At 42.3% G+C, this 23,139-nt stretch overlaps 1 protein-coding gene and 1 pseudogene across 11 annotated transcripts in view; both read left to right on the top strand.

The window, feature by feature from the left end:
- The window catches only part of Erc2 (ELKS/RAB6-interacting/CAST family member 2), a 919,008-nt gene that overhangs the window by 86,612 nt on the left and 809,257 nt on the right, over nt 1-23,139 (top strand). The window lies entirely within an intron of this gene.
- LOC125391655 (aconitate hydratase, mitochondrial pseudogene) lies at nt 13,715-15,354 on the top strand (annotated as a pseudogene).

Below are 23,139 nucleotides of genomic sequence, written 5' to 3'. Positions count from 1 at the left end.
CATACAGTAGGTGACTTGAATAGTGAGATAAACAAGGAGCAGCAGCAGGAAGGACATATTCAGGATGCTGTCCTGCCTCTGTTACGGGCAAACTCATTTTAAAAAGTTCTAAAATCACTTTATAATGCACAAAGAGAGCCGAGATCTCCCACGTGATGAGCATTTTTAAGGATTGCATCATTTTAGACTGGGATCAAATGGCTATGGATTGGTGGTAGAGTTGGTGTGGTGTGTGTGTGTATTAGGTCTTGTAAAAAAGCAAAAATGGTTAGGGCTCTCATAGTAATTAGAAATAATTTCAGTTTTGTTTAGTCTCACAGCAGTTTTGCATAGTCAAGGTTAACCAAATATTTCAAATATGTGTATTTCATTCATGCATTAGCTAAAATTAGAGAGGAAAGGAGACTGCTTTTTTGTTTTCTGGCCACCCAGACCCAAATAATCACACAGGAACATTATTAATTGCAACACTGTTTCACCAATAGCTTAGGCGTATTCCTAGCTAGCTCTTACATCTTAAGTTAACCCATTTCTAGTAATCTGCTTATCTCCACAAGGCTCTGGCCTACTGGTAAGATTCTGGCATCTTTCTTCTTCAGCAGCTCCATGGGTGTCTCTCTGACTTCACCTTCTTTCTTCCTGCATTCAGTTTGGTTCTCCTGCCTAGCTCTATTCTGCCCCGCCGGAGGTCAAAGTAGCTTATTTATTAACCAATGGTAATAAAACATATTCATAGCATACAAAGGGGAATCCCACATTATTTGAACATAATTTTAAGATTATATATAAAGCCCTTATACATTTAGTGATTCTTATATGGTTACTATTTTACTATAGCATTTTCATATATCCTAATATGCCCCAATTGTCATTGTTGGTGATTATGCCATATCTCATTGTTACTCTTTATTGTTAGAGATAATGCTGCTGCCTTCTAGCACAGACACCAATTAAAGTGTGATGTCTGGGCCATGAGGTTCCAAGCCCAGTTTCATAGCAGAAATCCTATTGGAAACTCAAGAAAGAAAATATAAATCAGAAACAACGGAACCCAAGGCTAGAGATACTGGTTTGCTATTGCTAGGATGGAGCCCAAGATTTCAGATTTTCTCTTGAGTGTTTGGAGGGTCATCAGGGTTACAGAACTTGGGATAATCCCACGATCCCACTCTTTGTATCTTGGTGACAGAAAAGAATAATCAGAGATGCTCCTTATTGCCAACACACTAAGAATCAGAGCAAAGAAATTTCAGATACTATGGGTATTTCACTTGACTTAATTGTTACTGTAATTTAATTTCATATAGGTTATCCTGAATTAAGCTATCTGATTTATTGCTGTTGTCAAACATTTAGTCTTTTTGACATTCTTCTACCCAGTGATTTGGGGCTTCACAGTATAGAACACCCAGATAAATGTAACAAATATAGCTAAAGAAAGTAAACCTTTTAAGAAGAAGTATATATTTATGGACCGTTCTTAACAATTAATGCTGTTTTATTTTTTGAAAAAAGATATATATATATAATATTTAACATATCTAATATATATTATTATTTTTTTCTGTGAGCCATCATGTGGGTTCAGGGAAGTGAACCTGGGTCCTCAGGTCCTATGCAAGAGCAGTGAGTGTACTTATCTCTCTCTGCTTCCAAACTATGACTGTACATTGCAGCTGCTGCCTCTTGCTCCTGATCCCACAGATAGAGCCACTTTCTTTTTTAATTTTTTATTTATTCTTCTCTCATACAATGCATCCCTACTGCAGTTTCCCCTCCCTCCACTCCTCCAAGCCCTTCCCCCACAGAGCAGTGCTCACAGGGATATCAACTCAGCATGGCATAACGATTAAAATAAGACTAGGGACATACCTCATATCAAGGCTGTGTGAGGCAACCAGTAGAAGGGAGAGGGTCCCAAGAGCAGGCAAAAGAGTCGGTGATTCCCCTACTCCCACTGTTAGGGGTCCCCCCAAACACCACCCTTACTCCCACTGTTAGGAGTCCCACGAAAACACCAAGCTACACAATCATAACATATATGCACAGGACCTAGCACAGACCTGTGCAGGCTCCATGATTGCTGCTGCGGTCTTGGTAAGCCCCTGTGAGCTCTGCTTAGTTGGTCCTAGGAGCTGTGTTCTCCTGGTGTCCTTGACTCCTCTGTCGAGCCATTGTTTCAGTTCTGCTTTCTCCACCAATGTGGACTGTATCCTCAAGTGGATCCATAGTAAGCCTTTCTTCTTTAAGTTGCTCTTGGCAGGTGTTTCAACATACCAATAACAACAGTAACTAACAGATGTTCTCTCATCTGTCCCCCTCCCTCCCTCCCTCCCTCCCTCTCTCCCTCCCTCTTTCTCTTCCTCCCTCCTTCCATTCCTCTTTGAGATAGTGAAATACTAAGGAGAATGTGCTTCTGAGTCTATTTGCCTCAATCATCCAATTCATTTTTTTAAAAGGTAAATTGAGCGCCAGCGTGTCTTCCCTCATTGGATGGAACAGGGACGTTAAACAAATCATATAATACTTTAAATAATATTGACAAGGAGTTAGCTAGAAGACAGCCCTCATTTTTTATCTAGTAATGCTCAGCATGTATTTATTATAATAATGGCTGCTTTAAGTGCGGCGTCATAGGATTTCCATTGCACAGTCAAATTGAAAAGTTCTTTTCTATGCATCAGTCATGTTCAGTTAAATGCACCTCCCCTGGTTTTGACCTCGGGAACTGATGGCTCAAACAAAGAAACTGATACTCATAGAAGTGTTTTATGCTTATCCCAATTTTAGGTGGTTTCTGAGGGACTGTAGGTGTAAATTGGCCTAGTTTCATAGTCAATTATCACTCAAGATCATTTTGAATTGTTTAACAGACAGATCATAAGTAATTTTCACATACAAAAATAGGTTATTAGCTTCTGTTTCTCACGTGTTTAATATTTCTAGATCAAATCTATAACTTGAAGCAGGTGAACATTTTGCTGTATCCGAGGTTTCACTTGTAGTCACTTCCCACTTTATCTAAAAGGTGTTGTATCGATAGCTTCATTCCTTATAAAACATATGTGTTGCTTTTAATTACACAGTTGGATGTTTGGCACAAGGTCTTGTTCTTGACAAGCGCATTCTCAGACTGTAAGCGTTGCGTCCCTAAAAGACAATTAGCCACGGAAACGTGGCTTTGAGCTAAAAACACGTGAGGAGAAAGGGGAAATAAATCATGGCTGTGATAGGAAGTGAACTTAGCTCGGAGCGTCCGGCTGGAGCAGGAAAGTACACAGATCTCTGTGCTTCGTGCTGCCCAACCAGACTTTCACTTTTCTTTTCTTTTTTTAAAAAAATATTTATTTATTTATTTATTTATTTATTTATTATGTATACAATATTCTGTCTGTGTGTATGCCTGCAGGCCAGAAGAGGGCACCAGACTTCATTACAGATGGTTGTGAGCTACTATGTGGTTGCCGTGAATTGAACTCAGGACCTTTGGAAGAGCAGGCAATGCTCTTAACCACTGAGCCATCTCTCCAGCCCCTGACTTTCACTTTTATTAACTCTTAAGACATTTTTTTTTTTTGAGACGGGGTTTCTCTGTAGCTTTTGGAACCTGTCCTGGAACTATCTCTCTGCAGACCAGGCTGGTCTTGAACTTACAGAGATTTGCCTGCTTCTGTCTCCCAAGTACTGGGATTAAAGGTGTGTGCCACCACCACCTGGCAACCGTAAAGACAATTTTAATGCTGCTCATTGAGACTGTTAAAAAAAATGTGAAATATTCATATAGGAGTTTTCAGCTAGAGGTGATTTTACCGTCTGGGAAGGCATTCGTTGTTCCCTCTTTTTCCTCCTTCAATGTTAGGGGTTCTACCCAGGGCCTCGTGCATGGTAGCAAAGTATTACTGAGCCTCAGCCATAGCCGTATGCAGACAGTGTGTACTGCTGCTGTGCTTTCTGTGAGTGGAGAGCTGTTAGCAGCTTTGCACACAGGTGCTAGCCAGCCGCCAAGCATCCTGCAGTGCGCAGGACAGCTTCCGCAAACATTACTTGGACACAGATGTCAATTGGGTTGGATTTGAGGAATCAATTAGCACATTTCGTGGGCCAAATTGAAGATCCAAAAATATTAGTTTTTTTATCATCATCATCTTCATCACCAACTGCTGCTAGGAATCTGTTGTTCGTTGCAGTTTTGGATTTCCCTTTGAATTTGTTCTCCATCCCCTTCTCTTTTTTAACTTGTAGGCGAATTTATCTCTGTACCTCAAAATTAGACTTTGAGCCTTTCAACTGTTTTCTGTCTTTTCTCATGTATACTCATATTAGAGCAAGATTCCTTGACTTTTTTTTTTTCTGTTCTTAAATCAGTGTACACTCTAGAGTCAGAGTGCTTGGCTTGAAACCCATGCAACGCTGCCTTCTTGACCTTAAACAACTTACTTGATTTCCTAAGTTTTTTTTTTTTTTTTTTTTTTTTTTGGCATGACATGGAGATTACTAATACGACTTCTCATAGACTTACAGTGAGTGTAAAAGAAATGAGCTATATGAAACCCTTGGCTTAGTGTTGACACTGAAATGTATGTGTATGTTGGCCTATCCATCCCAATAATAAAAACTGAGTAGTACATATTATTTCATAAGTAAGTAGCAGTTGCTGTGGGCTATTTTCCTTTTTAAACATTGTTATGTAGTTGGCTTTGGCTTAAATCCATGAGAGATAAGCTGTTTTGATTAGTAATCAAGAACACAGAAGCTCCTTCCTTCACTAACCCTGCTCTTCCCAGTTCTGTAGCCACAGCCATGTGTAGCTCTTCAGCTTTGGAAATGTGGGCTATCTGAACTGAAATGTGGTTAAATAGAACATCCACATTTAACAGATTTGTTACAAGAAAAATAATAAAATGTCTCAGAAATTTTTATATTGCTCTTGTCTTGACATGAATTATTTTTGATGTAGTGGGTTAAATAAAACATATTATTGGAACCAATTTGAATACATACTGTTTTTCTGCTTTTTAAATGTGGCTGGTAGGATATGTAGTTTCCTGTTTGGCTTGCATTAGATCTCTGTTGTACTGCTCAAGGATAACCTAATGTACGAGGCAAGGCTTCGCACATGAAGGTACATCTCTCCTAATTAGTGTCCCTGATTGGTTTCTGGCTCATTCTCAACAAGGCAGGAGTGGGAGTCTGTCCCTAGAGCCTGATTTGTTGGGCTTGCTTGCTGACTCTGTTAGTTACTTTAGCCCATTGCTAGGACAAAATTCCCTACAATGCAATTTGAGGAAGGGTTTCTTTTGGCTCGCTTGTGGGAGTGCATTGATCATGGTGGAGAAGGCAGGGGCCAAGAGTATGAGGAAGCAGAGGGAGATGAATTCCCATTCTCTTCTTTCTGTAGCCTGAGGCTCAAGGTCCATGAAATGATGCTCATCACCTTCGGAGGGGGGGCTTCCCTCCCCACTTAAACACAGAAACGCTCTCCTAATTATGCTCAGGAGTGTCTTATGTGAGCCCGCATCATACCACGCTGACAGTCAAGAGTATCTATTACAGAGACATTCTAAGTTGGTAAAAATAATGGTAAAAATGGCATGCCCACGACTTTGTACTCTCTTTGGAACTTGGACTTTTAAGGAGGAAATGTGGTTTCTCTGTGAAACTGCAGTTATCCTTGGAGACCTTAAATCAGGTAGCTGCTGTTGTCCCTACAATGGAAGTATTGAGCTTTGTGGTGTGGTTACTCTTTGCTGCTTTTGTGACCTAGCTCAATAGATTTGTGGAGTTCTCACACCCTTGCAAAATCTCCTTCCATTTGATTGACTGCTTTGGGTGCAGTATTGTTTTGTTGTTTGGATGCTCCAGTGCATTCTAAAGTCTGCGTGGAGTTAATGTTACCATACAAGTTAGAGAACCCATGTAATGTTTTTTAATACAATATTTTCTTCCAATTTTTTTGAGCTCTCATGTGTGAAGTAATTAATTCTATTTAAAGAGAAAAGTCGATTGAGACTGTTTGCATAATGTTGCTCTGCAGGTGTTGATCTCTTAATTTGTACTTCAAAGTTTCCACAAGGCACCTCAGAATTCATTTCTCAAGTTTACAAATTGGTAAGTGAGATGGTATCTATTGTAAATCAGACTAAGCGTGGAAGCCTATGACAGGCTTCTCAAGAGTCTATAATTATAAAGTAAACGGCGTATGTCCCACATGATCTATCTTGGAGTTGATTGTCTCTGATAGTTCTTGCTTTACATTGTAGACATTGTGCAGACATTCCTATGCGTTAACAAATGTGCCAAAGAAATCTAAAGCTTTAGAGTACTCCAGCTGATAATTTTCATTGACTCTGTTTGTATGCATTCTTTCCTTTTTTCATTTTTTGTGCATATTTCTCTCACAAAAGCTGAGATATATTAATAACTTGTAATATGTGTTGAATTCATACTGTGAGAAGCCATTATATTAGTCAGTAACGACCCAGTAAGTATGTCAGTTACTGGATTGACATTGCCAGTCAACATTGACCCAGGACTCTAATGGGAGAAATTTACAGCGAAAAGTTCACTTAGAGTCCAAGATGTTAAGACATTTGATGTGAGAGCATGCAAGAGCCACTGTAACCATAGATGCATTTGTTCTTGAAAAAGTAAGGCCAGTTGGTTCTCCTGAGTTGAATTATAGAAATAGCTTCTTGTTAATTTTGACTTTATTGTTCACTTTATCTGTTTGCCATCCAATCTCTATTAGATTGTTCTACTCTGTCCCACATCCTTTCTTTCTTTAAAAAAAAGTGTGTGTGTGTGTGTGTGTGTGTGTGTGTGTGTGTGTGTGTGGTGTGGGGTATGTATGTATGTGTGTGTGTGTAGGAGGTCAGGGGTATCAGATCACCTGGAGCTGGAGTTGGAGACAGTTGTGAGATGTCATGTGGGCACTGAGAATCAAACTTGGGTCCTCTGGAAGAACAGTATGTGCTCTTAACCACTGAGCCAGCTCTCCAGTCCTACTTTGAACACGTTGCCAAGAGATGGACTTTTTCTTTCATCCTACTGATGTGTGTTCTGTTGCAAATTTGGGACCAGTTCAGCTTTGCCTATTCGGAGGGGTTATTACCGTGCCTCACGCTGGTGTTGCTGTTTCCAGAGCACCTAGGTCTGTTAGTAAATGCTCTACAAACTATTTCCCTTTTGAGAAGCCGGAGAAGCTTGTGAGCATTAAGTGGGCATTTCCTTATGCCCACTTAATGTAATGGGCATACATTACAACTCCGCTTATCTGTAATGTTGTAGAAGAAAGTTCTCTTGAGCTTAGGTGCTTTAAACAATGGTACTTACTGTCTCATGTTTTGTGGGTCAGGAGTCTGGTTCCTGTAGCTCAGTGTCTCTAACATATGGTTATGCCACCCAGAGCTCTCGTGTCTTCTGAAGGCTTGAATGGGACATCTTCAAACCTTGTCCTGAGGGTATTCAGTTCCTTGAGGGCTTTTGGACTGAGAACTTCAGTTCATTTTAGACTGTCAACTAGAGACTTCTTTTAGTCCTTGCATTTAGGCCTGTTTAGGTCAATTTTCAGCATGGTAGCTAGCTTCCTTTAGAGCAAGTGAGAAAGAGGAAGTATAAGCAATATAGAAGCCAGGGTTTTTAATAATGCACTAATAGTTGCTCAACAGAAACAAGTAAATAGATTTAGCCCATGCTGAAGGGGAGGGAGTTCCATATGGTGTGAATAACATGGGGTAGAGGCCTTTGGAAACCCGTTCTAAAAAGCTGCCTTAGGTAGCACCTGCAATGGATGTCTCCCTACTGATACTCCTGTAACACTAGCATTTCTTCGTTGTATTTCTTCCATTGACCAATCTGTAAGCCTGTCCACAACAGGATTCATGCCTGTCTTGTTCACTGCTGTGTCTGCAAGGCCTATATCGTGGTTCAAAAGTGAAATTCAATACAGTTTTTTGAAGGAGTGTGTAAAGCCATAGACAATAAAAATTTCCCCTTCTCTACTAACTACTGCCAATATTTTCCTCCTGCTGTATCTCTTAAACTTGCTCCAGTGCCCAACCCCTGCTTAGGTCCTTTGATATTAGAACCTATACTCAAATTTAAGAAATTATTCATCCAAACCCGGAGGGAACTAAATAAACTTATGGACATGGACATTTGGATTTCATGGGATTTACATGTGCTCTTTAAATTTTTTATCTGTTAGTTGATAGAAGTTGACTATATATTCAAACTGCAAGTTACTGAACCTAGTTCTTAAAAGACCTTCAAATATTAGTTCTATGTCTAGATATTTTCACTAATTTTAGCCTGACTTTCATGAAATTCTATGGGATCATTGACTAAAATGTAATAACTATTAGCCTGTAAAATGCTGTTGAAATGTTGGCTTGATATGAAAATAGACTATTATAGAAAATTAGTGATTATTTTAAATAATTTGGGAGACAATTGCTCATACCAGGTTAATTTAAAAACTACAATTAATTGAGACACGAAGAAGAATTTATGTTCTGTATTTATCAAAACACAATACATGACTCTAACTGGAACTGACATTATTGATAATGGACTGAGCAGATATTAAGATTTAATTTTCAGTTCCTAAATAATGATGAGTAATTGCTATTCTTCATTGCAGGCTGTCATGCTTGAGCTGTTAACATGTGTGGCTAATCAAGTAAGGATATATGTAGAACTGTGGATGTAGTAATAGCACAGATACAAAGTCTGACAGATAGTGTTGGTCTCTAGGCACCCTTCCTCAGATTTCTTAGCTTTAGTTTCCTGGTCTGTTGTGAATACTACATGAGAAAAGATGTAGAAAAGCAGCATGACCCTGCTGTTTTTACATGTGCATTTACGTGTACATAGGAGTGTGGTCACTGAAATGTGTTTGACAGAGATTCCCAGGGTTTGGCATGGCGTGAGAAAGCCTCCTGGTGACAAAAGGGGGCTTGTACCTTGACTCCATGGAGGAAGCTGCAGAGCTAACTGAAAATGAGAGCTATCTGGTGATTAGTTTGGGATGAATATTTGGCTTTCTTTGGTTGGCCATGGTTGGAAGTTGGAAGTTCAGATAGAAAAAAAAATAGGGAAAAATTATCAGTTACTAACCAAATCCTGACTTTCATAGCTGGTTGCCCAGGGTTCTTAGGCCAGGGTTTTGTCTGACATTGTTCCTTTTTGTCTTCATGCATGTGCTCCTCTATTTTTATCATCCAGGAAAGACTAGATATCCATGCTTTTACCTCCAACCTTATATCCACTTGCACCAGATTCGACTGTATTGTGAGGTCTTCTTGACCTTTTTATTATTATGTCACGACGGAGTCATTAATGGGAGAGTAGCTGTGCGTAAGCACTTGAGACCCTGGGTAGAACATAATGACTGAAATCATGACCTTAGTGACAAAAATGGGAATAATTACTAGTCCTTGTAAGTAACTTCAGAACTGGAAACATCAATTGCTTAGCTGAGGCCAAGGGAACAAATTTCACAGGTCATGAGGATAAACTAGAAAGTCAAGAGTTTCTGTAAGACCGTGTTTATTCTTTCCTGCAGTCAGGGAACGACAGACCTGCCACTGTGGTCAGCCAAGAGGAAGCTGAAAGCAGTGCACGTGTCCACTTGTGCTGAGGGCTTGAGATGGACCTGGAGCTCTCCTAGGGTGCAGGGAGTCATTGGTAACTTCTGCCAGAGTCAGCGATGGGTTTCCTAAGGACAGAGCTCTTTGCAGGAGTATCAGCACTGGGATTGCCCTGTTCATTACCCAGCTAAGCAAGGATGCTCTCATTTTGGAGCTCACGTTCAGCCATAGCACTTCATAGAACAAGTCTCTCTGTGTCTTAGAATATTATTCCTAATTTGCATGGAATGTTAGTCTGAGGTCAACAGGATCAAGCTTCTTGGCCACAAAAGCCATGGTCACCCACACTCATAAGTAGATCCTTACTATGCTCCTGTAAGTAAGTTCATTGAACTCATTACGTTATCAAGCTAGACTTGGGAGAAATCATTGCTTTGGTTTTTACAGTTCATATTGTGATGTGGGATTTCCTTTTGTGTGCTATGAATATACTTTATTACCATTGGTTGTGAAAGAAGCTGTTTCTGCCAATGACTTAGTAGAGTAAAGCCAGGCAGGAAATCTGAACAGAGAAATAGAAAGTAGGCTGAGTCAAAGAGACACTATGTAGCTGCCGAAGGAGAAAGATACCAGTAGGCCACAGCCTCATGGCAATACACAGGTTAATAGAAATGGGTTAATTTAAGATATAAGAGTTAGCTAGAAATAGGCATAAGTTATTGGCCAAACAGTGTTGTAATTAGTATGGTTTCTGTGTGATTATTCCTGTCTGGGCAACCGGGAAATAAATGAGCAGTCACTGCTTACAACATTGCTCCAGTAAAAGTTCATGCAGTATTCTTGCTGGCCTGATACTTTCTACATAGCCCCTTTCCTCGAACTCATAGCAATTCTCCTCCTTCATCCTTCCAAGTGCTGGGATTACAGGTATGTGTTGGCACACCCAGTTTAGAGCTGCATATGGTATCAGAGTCCCTTGTAATAGTTTACTATATATGTCTGTAGCAGTAGAATATAGGGTTTGAGATGAAATCCTTGAACCTATCTATGGGCCTTCCAAATAGCCATTCTTAGGAGATAGCTGGTATGTACCTGGGAGAGTAGACTGTGTGACTGTAAGCGCTTGTGGGAATATCTTTGGATAAGGTGAAAGAGCTCACTATTAGTGTCTTTTTCTTAATGTTACAAGTTGTTTTCCATGGCTCATTGGATAAAGGTGTCTGCTGCCAAGCTGGATGACCTGTATTCAATCCTTGAAATCTACTGGGAGGGAGAAAATCCACTCTTGCATGTTGTGCTCTGACCATCATCCCCTTGCCATGCCATGTACCTGTGTGCACTCATGCTTGCAGGTACACATGTGTGCCACACGCATATTCATGCATGCACACACAATGTAGTAACATTTTTTTTAAAAAAAGCACGAAAAGGTTGTTTTCTAGTCTATACTAGAAATATCTTAAAGTTTTACTTTTTACCAAGTATATGATTTTAATGGTATGATCTACATTTATCGGAGATGTTTGGGTATGGATTTTAGAATGCTTTATCTTACTTTTAGGATTTTCTCTCTTTAACCCTCATTTATTATAGAAACACAGATCTTATAGATACTTTTGAGGAATAGAACTGTTGAAGATTTACATTCCATCTAACATGTGTTTAAGTTGATAAAGTCTGGTAACCCAGGTCATATGCACTCAAAATAACTCTTAAATTCTTCTAGAAATAGAAGTCTTGTCTGGATTTAGGAAATCCTTAATTATAGCTTTGCACGCAGCTTAAGTCTAAGGTTTAAATTCTATAGTTTGCTGAATATCTGGCTCATGGTTGGTGTTCTGGTTAGGTTTTTGTTTTGTTTTGTTTTTTGTTTGTTTACTTGACAGTAGCTAGGGTCATTTGTATAGATCAATCAAGAAAATGCCCCGCCCCCACCTGATAGGTATGTGGGAAAACCTGTAGGACATTTCCCTGATTAATAATTGATGTGGGAGGACCCAGCCCATGGTGTGTGGTGGCACCCTGTGCAGGTGGGCCTGGATAGTCTAGACAGCAGGCCGAGCAAGCCACAGGAAACAGCCTAGGAAGCAGCACCTCTGTGACCTCTGCCCCTGTTTCCGTGCTGCTGCCACAGTTCCTACCTTCTCCGTGATGGACTTAATAATAGCTGTAAAGTGAAAGAAACCACTTTGCCTCCAGGTTGCTTTTGCCCATGGTGATTTGTTCCAGCGATAGAAACCCTAAGACAGAGGGGATGGATCTTTGAATAGCAGTTGGCATTTTCGAGGTGTGGAAATGTGGATGGGAAACGGAGGGAAAATACAGTGGGTAGAAGTGCACAAGGGAGACTGGAGGATAAGGAGGGCGGAGAGAGCAGGACACAGGGAAGCAGCAGTAGGAAAAGGAAGAGGAGGGGTTCCTGGAGACATCAGCTTATGTTTAGATTTTCAAATTTTTTCTTAGATTGGGCCAAATTATTTTTTAGGAAAGCAATTTTAAATCAGAATTTTGTTTGGAGGCTTCTCCATGTGAATAAGATTAGGTCTGAGAGACTGTATTCCTCCCCTTGGCCCCACCAAAGTGCAAATAAACCATTTTCTCACAACCAGGTACTTTCTAGAGAGTCTCCAGAAGATGGTTTTGGGAAACTTATGTGGGATAGGCCTGTGAAGTGAGGTTCTTATGGAAGGACGCGAAAGAAATATTTCCTTTTTTTCCCTTTCTTCTAGAGGAAGAGAAGGGTCAGGCTTAAGTAACCCATGTCTGATGGTCGTGTCTGGTGAAAGTGATGTATGTGCATTCTGTGTCCTGTGTCTCACACCTCCAAACTTCTGCCTGGTCTCTGCAAAGGGCAATCTGACAGGCCCTGGCCCTCCTACAGGAAAACCAGAAGACTTGCCCTCTCTGATCTAGAGCCAGTATCTCAGGATAAATGTAGAAGCGGGAAGGAAGAGAACATTCTCTTTTCTTTTTTTATGACCCACATAAAGTTTCCCCTTGCTAGCACGAATTTGGTAAGAACTATAAAACTCCCAGACTGTGATTCTGGGTTAAATAACACTTTCAACCAACGCAGGGGATGTGCCCCGTGGTTCTCTTTATGGGAAACAATACTTAGAGATAGCACAACACAGGACGAAAGCAGACAGAAGCATGGAAAGGGATGGACTAATTTCTCCAAACAAATGGGGACCGATAACAAAGCCCAGTTCTAGGAAATAAAGAATCTACAGCCAGGAACTCGGTGTGAGAGTAGAAGTCACCCACACACTCTTCAGCATACCACCGCAGCCTTGGCACTCTGTGACAGCACAGCACAAGGGACCTCTCTGGGTACTACCTGCAGTTTCAGGCTGAGTCCATGGCAACAGGCAGTGCAGGTCTCTAGGGACCAAGAAATTTCCAGGTCAACTGAAAGGAAACAAAGACTGCCCAAAGGAAAGCGAGCAGATGGTGTTTATCAAGGATGTGCTACAGGAAGAGCTCCTACCAACATCTCCGCCGTTTGGCGTAGACTCGAGCAGGCGGAGCAGAGGGAAAGCTGCGTACGTCAGAAGGTTTCAGCTTCACGTTCTCATTGGTGGTCACTGTCCTGAAGGAGGAGGTGAGCTCACTAGAAGTGAGGGGTCTTACATGGTTGGTCTGGGGGAGAATAGAGTATTTGTTTGGAAGCAGAGGCACTAATGAGGAAGTGCTCAGTCACTAACCAAATCCTGACTTCCCCGAACAGTGACAGTAGAGGTTATGGCCTGGCTTTCCTGGCTTTCCAGGCAGCTTGCTATGGAGAGTGTGCTAGAAATGTTGGTTTTAGTTCCTCAATAAATATCAGTGAAGGCCTAATTATTTGGGAGTGTTCACATACCATGGATTAACCCTAGCTAACAAATGCTATGCTTTGATTTTATCCCCTAGCAGAGGATCAGTCACGATTTTTTTTTTGTAAGCGACTACATAAAAATAGACATAGGTACATGCAAGTGAATAGGAGTAGCTGTGTTCCAATAAAACTTTATTACTAACCCTGGAATTTGAGTTAAATAATTTCTGTGTCATGAAATATTCTTTTTTCTTAACAATTTAAAAATATTAAAAGTGATGTGACTTCATCTTTGTCAGTGCACATAATGGCACCTTACAGTCTACTGAGGATCTGGCTAAGAAGGCCCTGATTGTTTGGCAGTACCGTGTGGCCTCTGTCCTGTGCCAGTGGGCCAAGGTGGCTGTGAGTCACTTTAAGCCCAGGGAGTACATCCATTGTTATCTGATAGAGAAGAACATTAACATTGTCTACAAAGGGCTGAACCAACCTCCGACTCTCAGAGAAGATTGTGTATGGACGCCTGGATGACCCAGCCAACCAGGAGATTGGCCAGGAAAGATGTACTGCATCTATGGCCCAAGGAGGTGGCCACTGAGGATCAAACAGCCCTTTTGGCTATGCTACAATTCATTAGCAGTGGCCTGTCCAAGGTGGCCGTGCCATCAAACATACACTGTGATTATCTGATTGTCAGTGAGAAAGACCTGCATCAGGCCAAGGTCAGAAATCAAGAAGTGTATCATTTCCTGACAATTGCAGGTGCCAAATATGGCATCGGCTTCTGGAGGCCTGGATCTAGAATAATTCACCAGATCACCCTGGAGTTCATCTGATTGGCACTGACTCCCACATCCCTAATGGTGGTGGCCTGGGGAGGGGTGCATTGGAGGAGGGGTGCTGATGCCATGAATGTCATGGCTGGGATCCCAAGGTGATTGGTGTGAAGTTGATGGGCTCCCTTTCTGGTTGGACCTTACCCAAAGATGTGATCCTGAAAGTGGCAGGTATCTCATAATGAAAGGTGACTCAGTTGCTGTTGTAGACTACCGTGGCCTGGTATTGGCTTCACCTCCTGTATTGGCATAGCAACAATCTGGGTGCAGAAATTGAGGCTACCACATCAGTGTTCCCATCCAACCACAGGAAGTACAAGTACTGAGCAAGACTGGCTGAACAAACAGGCAATGCCAATCTAGCTGAACAATTTGAAGATCACTTCGTGTCTGACCCTGATTGCCAGTATGACCAAGTGATTGAAATTAACCTCAGCGAGCTAGAGCCGCATATTGATGGGCCCTTACCCCTGATTTGACTTACCCAGTGGTAGAAGTGGGCAATGCAGCAGAGAAGACAGCTGGCATCTGGGGCGTTGTGGCAGAGAAGGAAGCTGGCGTCTGTGACATCAGAGTGGGTTTAATTGGCAGTTGTGACAATTTAAGCTCTGGGAACTTGGGATGGTCAGCAGCTGTGGTTAGCAAACACTGGCCCATGGACATAAGTACAAATCCCAGTTCACCATCACACCAGGCTCTGAACAGATCCACACCACCATTAAGCAGGATGGCTGTTCACAGATTCTGAGGGATGTGGGTGGTATCGTCTTGACCAATGACTCGTGGCTCTTATATCAGCCGGTGGTACAGACAAGGCATTAAGAAGGGGGAAGAGAATACAGTCGTTCCCTCCTCCAATCGGAACTTCATAGGCTGCAATGATGTGAATTCTGAGCCCCATGCCATTGTCACATCCGCAGAGATTGTCACCGTCCTGGCCATTGTGGAAACTCTTACGTTCAGCCCAGAAACTGACTTCTTGATGGCAAGAAGTCAAAGCTAGAGGCTCCAGGTGCAGATGAGCTTCCAAGACCAGACTGACCCAGGGCAGGACATCTCCTCGCAGCCCCCCACCCTGCCCAAGGACAGCAGTGGCAGCGCATGGACATGAGGATGAGTGATTAGGTCCTGGAGGCACTCGGAGTGCAGGAGTCCCAGCAGTCCTCCTCCAGAGTCCCTGGTTTCATCATTAGTCTCATTTGGGTCCTTAAAACACAGACCTACAGGGACCCAGACTGCAGCAGCTGAGGTCTACCCAGCTACAGCCAGTGCCCACCTCCCTGTACTGGTCATGTCTACAAACGCAGCGTCAGAAAGTTCATTAGGAGAATTTGGGGAAGGCTGGAAAAGCTTAGAAAGGAGAACGGATGCATGCCTTGCCCCCACGGTTCATCTGCTTGGCGATTGGGTGCCTGCATTCCCTGTTTTTCTCTCACCAATATTTTATGTACATGTTGCCCATATTTTTCACACTTTTGCTGAGTTATAATTTACATGTAGTGCAACTCAGCTGTTCAAATTGTACATCTTAATGGGTTTTGGTGTACACTATGCATTTTTATAAATGTGTTATTTAAAAATGTCAACTGTGCTGTTTAATGGTGTTCATATAATTATAATGATATAATTACAATTGTACACAATTTGCCACCAGTTTTCTAGTTTTAATCACTCCGTGGGAAATTTATAACCTTTTAGGAATAACTCTAACTCCCTATTTTCTTCCCCTTCAGCCCTTGGTAGCTGCAAATCTTTATACACACACACACACACACACACACACACTGTGGATTTGAACATTCCAGGTACTTCATATGAGTAGAATCGTACGATACTTGTTCTGCTTTCTCCAGTCCGTTTGCTTAGTCTAAGATGTGCATGCTGTTTTCTGGCCTATGTCTTCATTTACTAGCATCTTCGGAGGCTGTTTCTGGGTAGGCAGAGGCTAGGAAGTGGAGGTGGGCCAACCCTTATCAAAATCTAAACTCTTATTTAAATTTTGTTGTGTAGGCAGCAAAAGTAGTAGACTTTCTTCTTCCTCCCTCCCTCTGTCCTCCCCTCTCTTCCTCCCTTTCTCCCTTCCTCTACCTCTCTTTCTTCCTCCTTCCTTCCCTCCCTCTGGCTTCCCACTCCCTCTCTTCCCCTTCTCTCCCCTTCTCTCTATCTCTCCCTGTCTCCTCCCTTCCTTCTCTCCTCCCTCCCTATCTCTGTCCTTCCCCTTCACTCCTTCCCTCCTTCTTTTCTCTACCTCCTCCCTCTTTTCCATTTTTCTCACCCATGCTCCCTTTTCTTCCTTCCTTCCTTATAACTTTCTCTTTTCTTTTCCCTGTTTCCTTCTCTCCCCTTCCTCTCCAGGAGGAGGTGTAATGTTTAGTGTGAACCTTGACTTACGGGGAACTTGCCTGAGTCCTTCAGATAGAAGCTCTTCTCGTGCTAGTGAGATGACATCTTCTTCCCTTCCATACCTGTGGCATGTGTGATCTCCATCGAGTCTTGGGGGAGAACCTCTGATTGCTGAGCCATGACTTGTAGCCCATCATGGGAGTAATTCTTAGGATAACAAGAGGGCTCTTCTTGCAGGTCCAATTGTTCCCTGAGTTGTACTTTGGATTCCATGACCCTCATGTTTATTTATGATGCATCAATGTAATACATCATATGATATAATTCATCATACAAGCATGACCTCCATTTTTATAGATATCCATTTATATAGATATAGCACACTGTCTGCTGCACAGCCCGGCTTGGCTGCCACTGCCTGCTATCAGTGATGGCTCTCTTTTTGTTCTAAACGTAAAAAATTCAAAGGTACAATTAGTGGTGTGTGTGTGTGTGTGTGTGTGTGTGTGTGTGAGAGAGAGAGAGAGAGAGAGAGAGAGAGAGAGAGAGAGAGAGATAGAGAGAGAGAGAGAATATATATTGGGAGATATTGGGAGTTGGTTATCTATTTCTACCAGTTTAATTCCAGCATTAAACTCAGGTCATCAGCCTTGTTGGTAAATGCCTTTGCCTAATCAACCATTTTGCAAGTCCTAATTTTTTAAAGCTCTTTTTATTTGCATTTATTGTAGCATGGATTCTAATTGGTATTAATAAATAAAACCCGGAGTCAGGTATTGGGGGTAAAAGCTGAAGGTTCAGAGAGACAGTGTGGCCAGCCACTAGAGTATTCTTACCTCTACTTACCTCTCCTCAGACCAAAGGGGCGATCCTGTCTTCAGACTGTCTCCTAAGACTTTGTCCTCTGACTGCAGGGGTGATCCTCAGACTGCACCCGTCTCCACCAAACCTCAGGCTGCATGATCTCCTGTCTCTTCCGGCCTTATATTCCTCTCTCCGCCCAGTCATATTACTCCTGTCTCCACCTCCCTAGTGCTGGGATTAAAGGCCTGTGATCCCAAGTGCTGGGATCACCACTGTGTGAACTCTGTTTCTCTTTTACACAGATTCAATCTTGTGTATCCCAGGATGGCCTTGAACTCACAAAGATTTCTCTGCCTCTGTCTCCAGCGTCCTGGGATTAAAGGTGTGTGCCATCACTCCCTGGCCTCCAGTGGCTTAGCTTTACGCTCTGATCTTCAGGCAAGCTTTATTGGTTAAACATTAACAAACTATCACTTCAATTTACATTTGGTTTACATGACCTGTTGTGAGTATGTACCACCGTGCATGTGTAGATTAGAGAGGAGCTGTGGGAGTGAGCTATCTCCTTCCACCCGGTTGTCATTCTTGGCAGCCTGGCATCTGGCCAGCTCCATCTCTTAATTTTTAACGTCCTTCTCTGGAGCCCACAGTCTGATATCTTTAGCTGCCAATCAGACTTACTATTTTTGCTTTTAATTTTTTGGTTACTTTCATTTTCTTATCTCTCTTAGTTGAGTTCTTGAAGCAGAATGTTGAGTCTTGACTGTCTACATTTGGATTCAGTTGGTCGCTGTTGGTGACCTTTGCTTATGAAGCTTTCTCTTATTTTTCTTACTGGCTCAGACAGCGTACCTGTATTCAGGTGGTGGCCTAGATGTTGGTGACCTTAAGCTGCTGTTTTGCATGTGAGTGATTTTTGTCTTGTTGGAGCCCTTTCAAGCGCCATCTTTCCTTTCGTATGCTTCAGGGCAGGGTTGGTGTCTTTGTCTGCCTGGCCGTCCTCACCAGCCTACGTGCTTCAGGACATTCAGTACACCTTCTCATTTCTCTTTCTTTTCTAGTCTGTCCTGGGGCAGCAGCTGCCTCCACAGGCTCTCCCAGCCCATAGTTTGCTTCCAGACTCCCCCACAACTCCACAGCATGGTTGAAGAGACTTTTCCTGTCAGCTCCAGTTTCTCTGCAGTTCTACTCTACTTCTCTCGTGCCTCAGCCATGCACAGCCCTCTTCTCCCTCAGCTCAGGAGGATCTTTCCTATCCTCATGCTTCCATTGCCCATTTCCCTCTTTCTTGTCCTTACATGGCCTCTTCAGTAACCGGCTTTCTCATTCACCTTCCTCCTTGATACTTTTCCCACCACTTTTATTTCAGCCTGGGAGAGCAGTTTCCCACGTTGTCGTTGTGGCTCTCTCTTCTTTTCCCACTACTATGTGCCCCTTGAGACAACCAATCCTACTCTGTATTTATAGGACCCCACATCTGTTACAGATCTTCGAGATGACAAGGGTTATTAAAAAGACTCTTGTTATCACGAGGGTAGTGTTTAAATCCAGACTTTCTGTTTACCAGCTGTTAGGGTTTGAACAGGTACTTTTTTTTTTCTTCTGTACATCTTGACTCCTGATCTGTGAAGTGGAAGTAAGAATATATGACTTGCCTATTAGGTGTAGATATTTAAATGGCATTGAACAGTTAATAAGGGTTTCTTATGCATAGCGGTGTTGTACAGTGTTCATGATCGGGTGGCTCTGGTATTTGATTATTTCCCCTGAAATTCTTTGCTTTTTTTTGCCTGGTCTCTTTTCTAAACTGTGTATTCTTGGCATGGGTAGGAAGGTTTGATGTAGGAGGGTGACAAGAAGAAAAAGGAGAAAGGAAATTGAGACATTGCCTTCGTTGGGCAGCAGCGTTCTAATTTTAACTCAACAGTTGTTCGGTGATAGACTTCCCAGTCTGGCTCTGTGCTCCAGTCATGGCAATGCTATGGTGGAGTTTTTAGCAAAGAAACCAGATTTTGCACACGTGCACACTTTGGCAAATTCACACCCCCATGTTGAAGTAGATTTCTACCAAATAAGTTATCTACTTGTCAAAATGTCACTTTAGGCCATTCATTGTTTCTAGTCATTTTATCGTTCAACTTTCCCGTTCAGCTCTCCATTCGGAACCAGATGTTCTTCATCTTCAGGGCAGCAGGCGGACATTAACAGCAGTACTAATTACAGCTTCAGATACTGAGTTCCTACGAGGAGTCTACAGAATATGAGTCCATTTTACCTTTGTGATAAACTCAGGGAGCAAGTGCCATCCTTCCGTATTAGTCAAGGAAAGCACGGCTTGGAGACAGTAGACTTGTCCATGACCCTTTACTGAGTCAGAAAGCTGACAGGTGAAACAGAGCCTGACTTGAAGTCTCATAGTCTAGGCTGCTAGGATTCAGTGCGTATTGCACCTCTAAGGATGCAGCTGCCCTTTGAAAAGCAAGCTATACATGACCAGCTTTGTAATGTTGCAATAGCTGTAGTACAGAACTACACTAAATTTGCAAGCTAGATTAAAGTCACCTCGCACTGTAGCTGGTTCCAGAATGACTGTGTGGTGCCTCTCTTACCTACAGTAATAACTACTGAGAGTTTAAAGAATCATTACACAGGGTAAAACAACAGCCAAGAGCCCAGTTGTTCTATTGTGTTCAGTATTAAAATATGTCAGAGGATAGAGAAGGATGAGGGACACTATTGGGTGCATCACTTATAAATATGATTTCCTTTAATCAAGAAACCACAGTGCCCCCTGTGCCACAGTTGGTTTTGTTCTCATATTCTAGAGAGTGACTTGAGGGTGGGTGGGGGTCAAGTTCACTCTGGCATCACTAATTGCTTGGTACCAAGCCATATGCACAGGATGCCAAGTCGGGGAAAACAGCACCTATTCTGTTGTCAGGATCCACTGCCTCTTTCATGTGTAGTCTGCAAGGAAGGTGACCTTTTATTTTAAAAGGTCAAGGCAGAAGTCTTAGAGAAGAGGAAACTTGTAAATGGTGTAGTTCTATTTGGCAGGTTGTTATCTCTAAATATAATCAAGTATACATGCAATGGGTCATAAATGGATGGGCTTCTGGGAAGTGATTTCTTTGATGCTTGCAGTCTCTCTTTAGATTTTAAAAAATCGCATTATGTTATGATATGGTGATCATTCATCCCACAGAATCTAACATCTCATCAGAGTTTAGCTCAGTGAGAATGGAATGAGACCTTCACACATGGCTCTGGCCTTTACCTGACTGAAATACCTTTTCTGCCTGTGTATAGCCATGGTGGACTGTTCAGTGTATATGCAGGTCTGCCTGTGAGACCTGCCTTGGCAGCCAGACGCTGCAGGGGCCTCATCAGTATCTTCTGTGGGTATGTGTGAATAGCAAGGGATCCAGAGCACCATTTTGGATGTTAATACCGAAGACTGTGAAATAAAATTTCTGGGTGCCTATTAAGCAGAGTCTAGCTTCTAACAGATCCCCAAAAGGTTGCTGCTACTGTGGACACACATAAACTATGTGTGCTGAACAGGAGAGTATTTCTAGGTCTTTAGAACCCTCTGATTTTTATATAAAAACATGGGCGCTAACTTTTAAAATTCTAAGTTACAGAAGGTAGAGTAGAGAGGTTGCAAGCCTTACAGAGAATGTAAGGCTTGTAAAAAATATATTTACTCTCCGATTGTTTATTGAAGAGTGTAGCGCACAATGTTTGCTCAACACACTACGGTATGGTTCACTCTACGGGACTGGGCGCAAGCTGGGCAAGGGGCTGAAGAGTGCAACACACAAACACACAGAGACAGAGACACGGTCATCCTTGAAACAAGAATGCAGAAAATGCCCACTTTATTGTGTTCAGGGGCAGCTTATATAGTGCTCTGGCCACACCCCAGCTCTCGGGATTTTTCAGCTGCAGTCACCAGAACCCACTCCCCTGTCTCGTGCTCAGGGCAGCTGCAAACACAGGAAAACAAGTTGTTTTGCCCAGAGCAGCTGCAAGCAAATTGTTTACAGGAAATTCAGGGTCTGAGGGTCCACAGTCCCCAACAAAAGTGTTTGTGATCTCTTATTTAAATAGTGCCCAAACTCGGCTTATTGGTATGGAGTTTAGCTCTACCGTTTATTATCTGTGTTATTGAGCAAGTTGTTTTTCATTTCGGAGGTTCAGTTTTCCCATCCTTAAAGTGACATTAATGGTATTTGTCTACCATAGAAAAATTAAGTCAAACTAGACATGGTGGTACAGACCTATAATTCCAGTTATTTTGGAGGCTGACGCAGGAGAACCACAAGACCCATCTAGGATACAAAGTGGGTTTTGGATAGCCTGGGAACTCAGCGAAACCTTTTCTCAGAGTGTGAAAAGTGAGGCGAGGGCTGGGATAGAACACTTGCAATGTGTGAGCCTTACACTTAATTCCTAGCATTACAAAAGAAAGCAGACAAACCTAATCCAGAACACTTATATACAATGTTGAGTATCATGCTAGGAACATTATAAGAGTTCAATGAACAGTCATCCTGGAACCCACTGTTTAGAGAATAGCATGTCACCAAGGAGGAAGAGGAACCTGTTTTTTTCTGTAAGATACTGTGGCCTGGGCTCAGGAGTCAGTTGTGAGCCAGTGAACGAAGGATATAGGCTGATGTTAGTTAGCCTCATGCATATCAGTTCAAACTCCAAACCAAGTCTATCAAAGAATCAATCTACTTACATCAGCTCACTGTGGAGCCAGGCTAGTGCTCAGATGAACTTTACCGTAGGCCGTCTGTGTCACGCCCAGGTACGTACCTGTATTGCTCTTTCGGATGCGTTCACGTTAGCCTAGAAAACTGTATTGGAGAAATTAGATCTAGTGTTTCCAAAACAATGTTCAGTGAGTTCTAAATGTGACTGATAGTGCTTGGGGCTTCCCGACTGCTTTGATTCTCTAAAGCCCTCATTAGAAGTAATCCAGGGCAACTATTGTACTGCGCAACCAGTTCTGATTTGGTGCTTTGAGGGGCACAAACCAGTGGGAGATAATGGCCTCGGCTGGACTGTGCAGCTGTCTGATTCACTGGGCTTCTGTGGCTAGCCTTACTAATTGGGAACAATCAAGGTGCTCCTGAGGAATTTCTGAGACCGTGTGGTCCTGTCCAGTCTGATTAATCAGCTCCCTGTGGGAAGTACAGTGCTGGAGCAGACAGAATAATCCAGTCTCCTCAGACGTGTGGGTGGGGCCCGAAAGCTTTGAGTTATTTTGGGATTCAATGGATTTGTTTTTGTTTGTGCGGGGAAAGAGGAGCCAGACTGTACCCTGAGATTGGGTAGCTGAGGAGTCGAAATACACAACTTGACATTTCCCTACTTGGTACAGAATTCACTGGAGTGGTAGACCATTTGACACATCATTTAGAGAATAGATCTACAATTTTGTCCGTGGAAAATGCAATGATAGGTTCATTTCCTTCCTAGAATTATAAAGTGTCCTCGTCTTAATATACTTACAACTCCTACTTTTGCTAATAAGTGTCCAAAGGTTTATTCGCTCAGCAAATGCATCTGAGTATCTTTAGAACAGTGTTCTTTCTCCTCACAATGATGTGTGACTTTAAAAGAATCAGTGGGGTTGAAGATTAGATAGTTGTAGTTACCTTCCTCTTATGGTTTAGACAAGCCATTTCTAATACAAGACTTAGACTCCTTAGGATAGAATGATTATTGAAATATT

Source organism: Myodes glareolus, chromosome 5 (assembly GCF_982192425.1).
Source record: "Myodes glareolus chromosome 5, mMyoGla1.1, whole genome shotgun sequence".
NCBI lineage: Eukaryota > Metazoa > Chordata > Mammalia > Rodentia > Cricetidae > Myodes > Myodes glareolus.
This window is presented reverse-complemented; position numbering and strand designations above follow the sequence as displayed.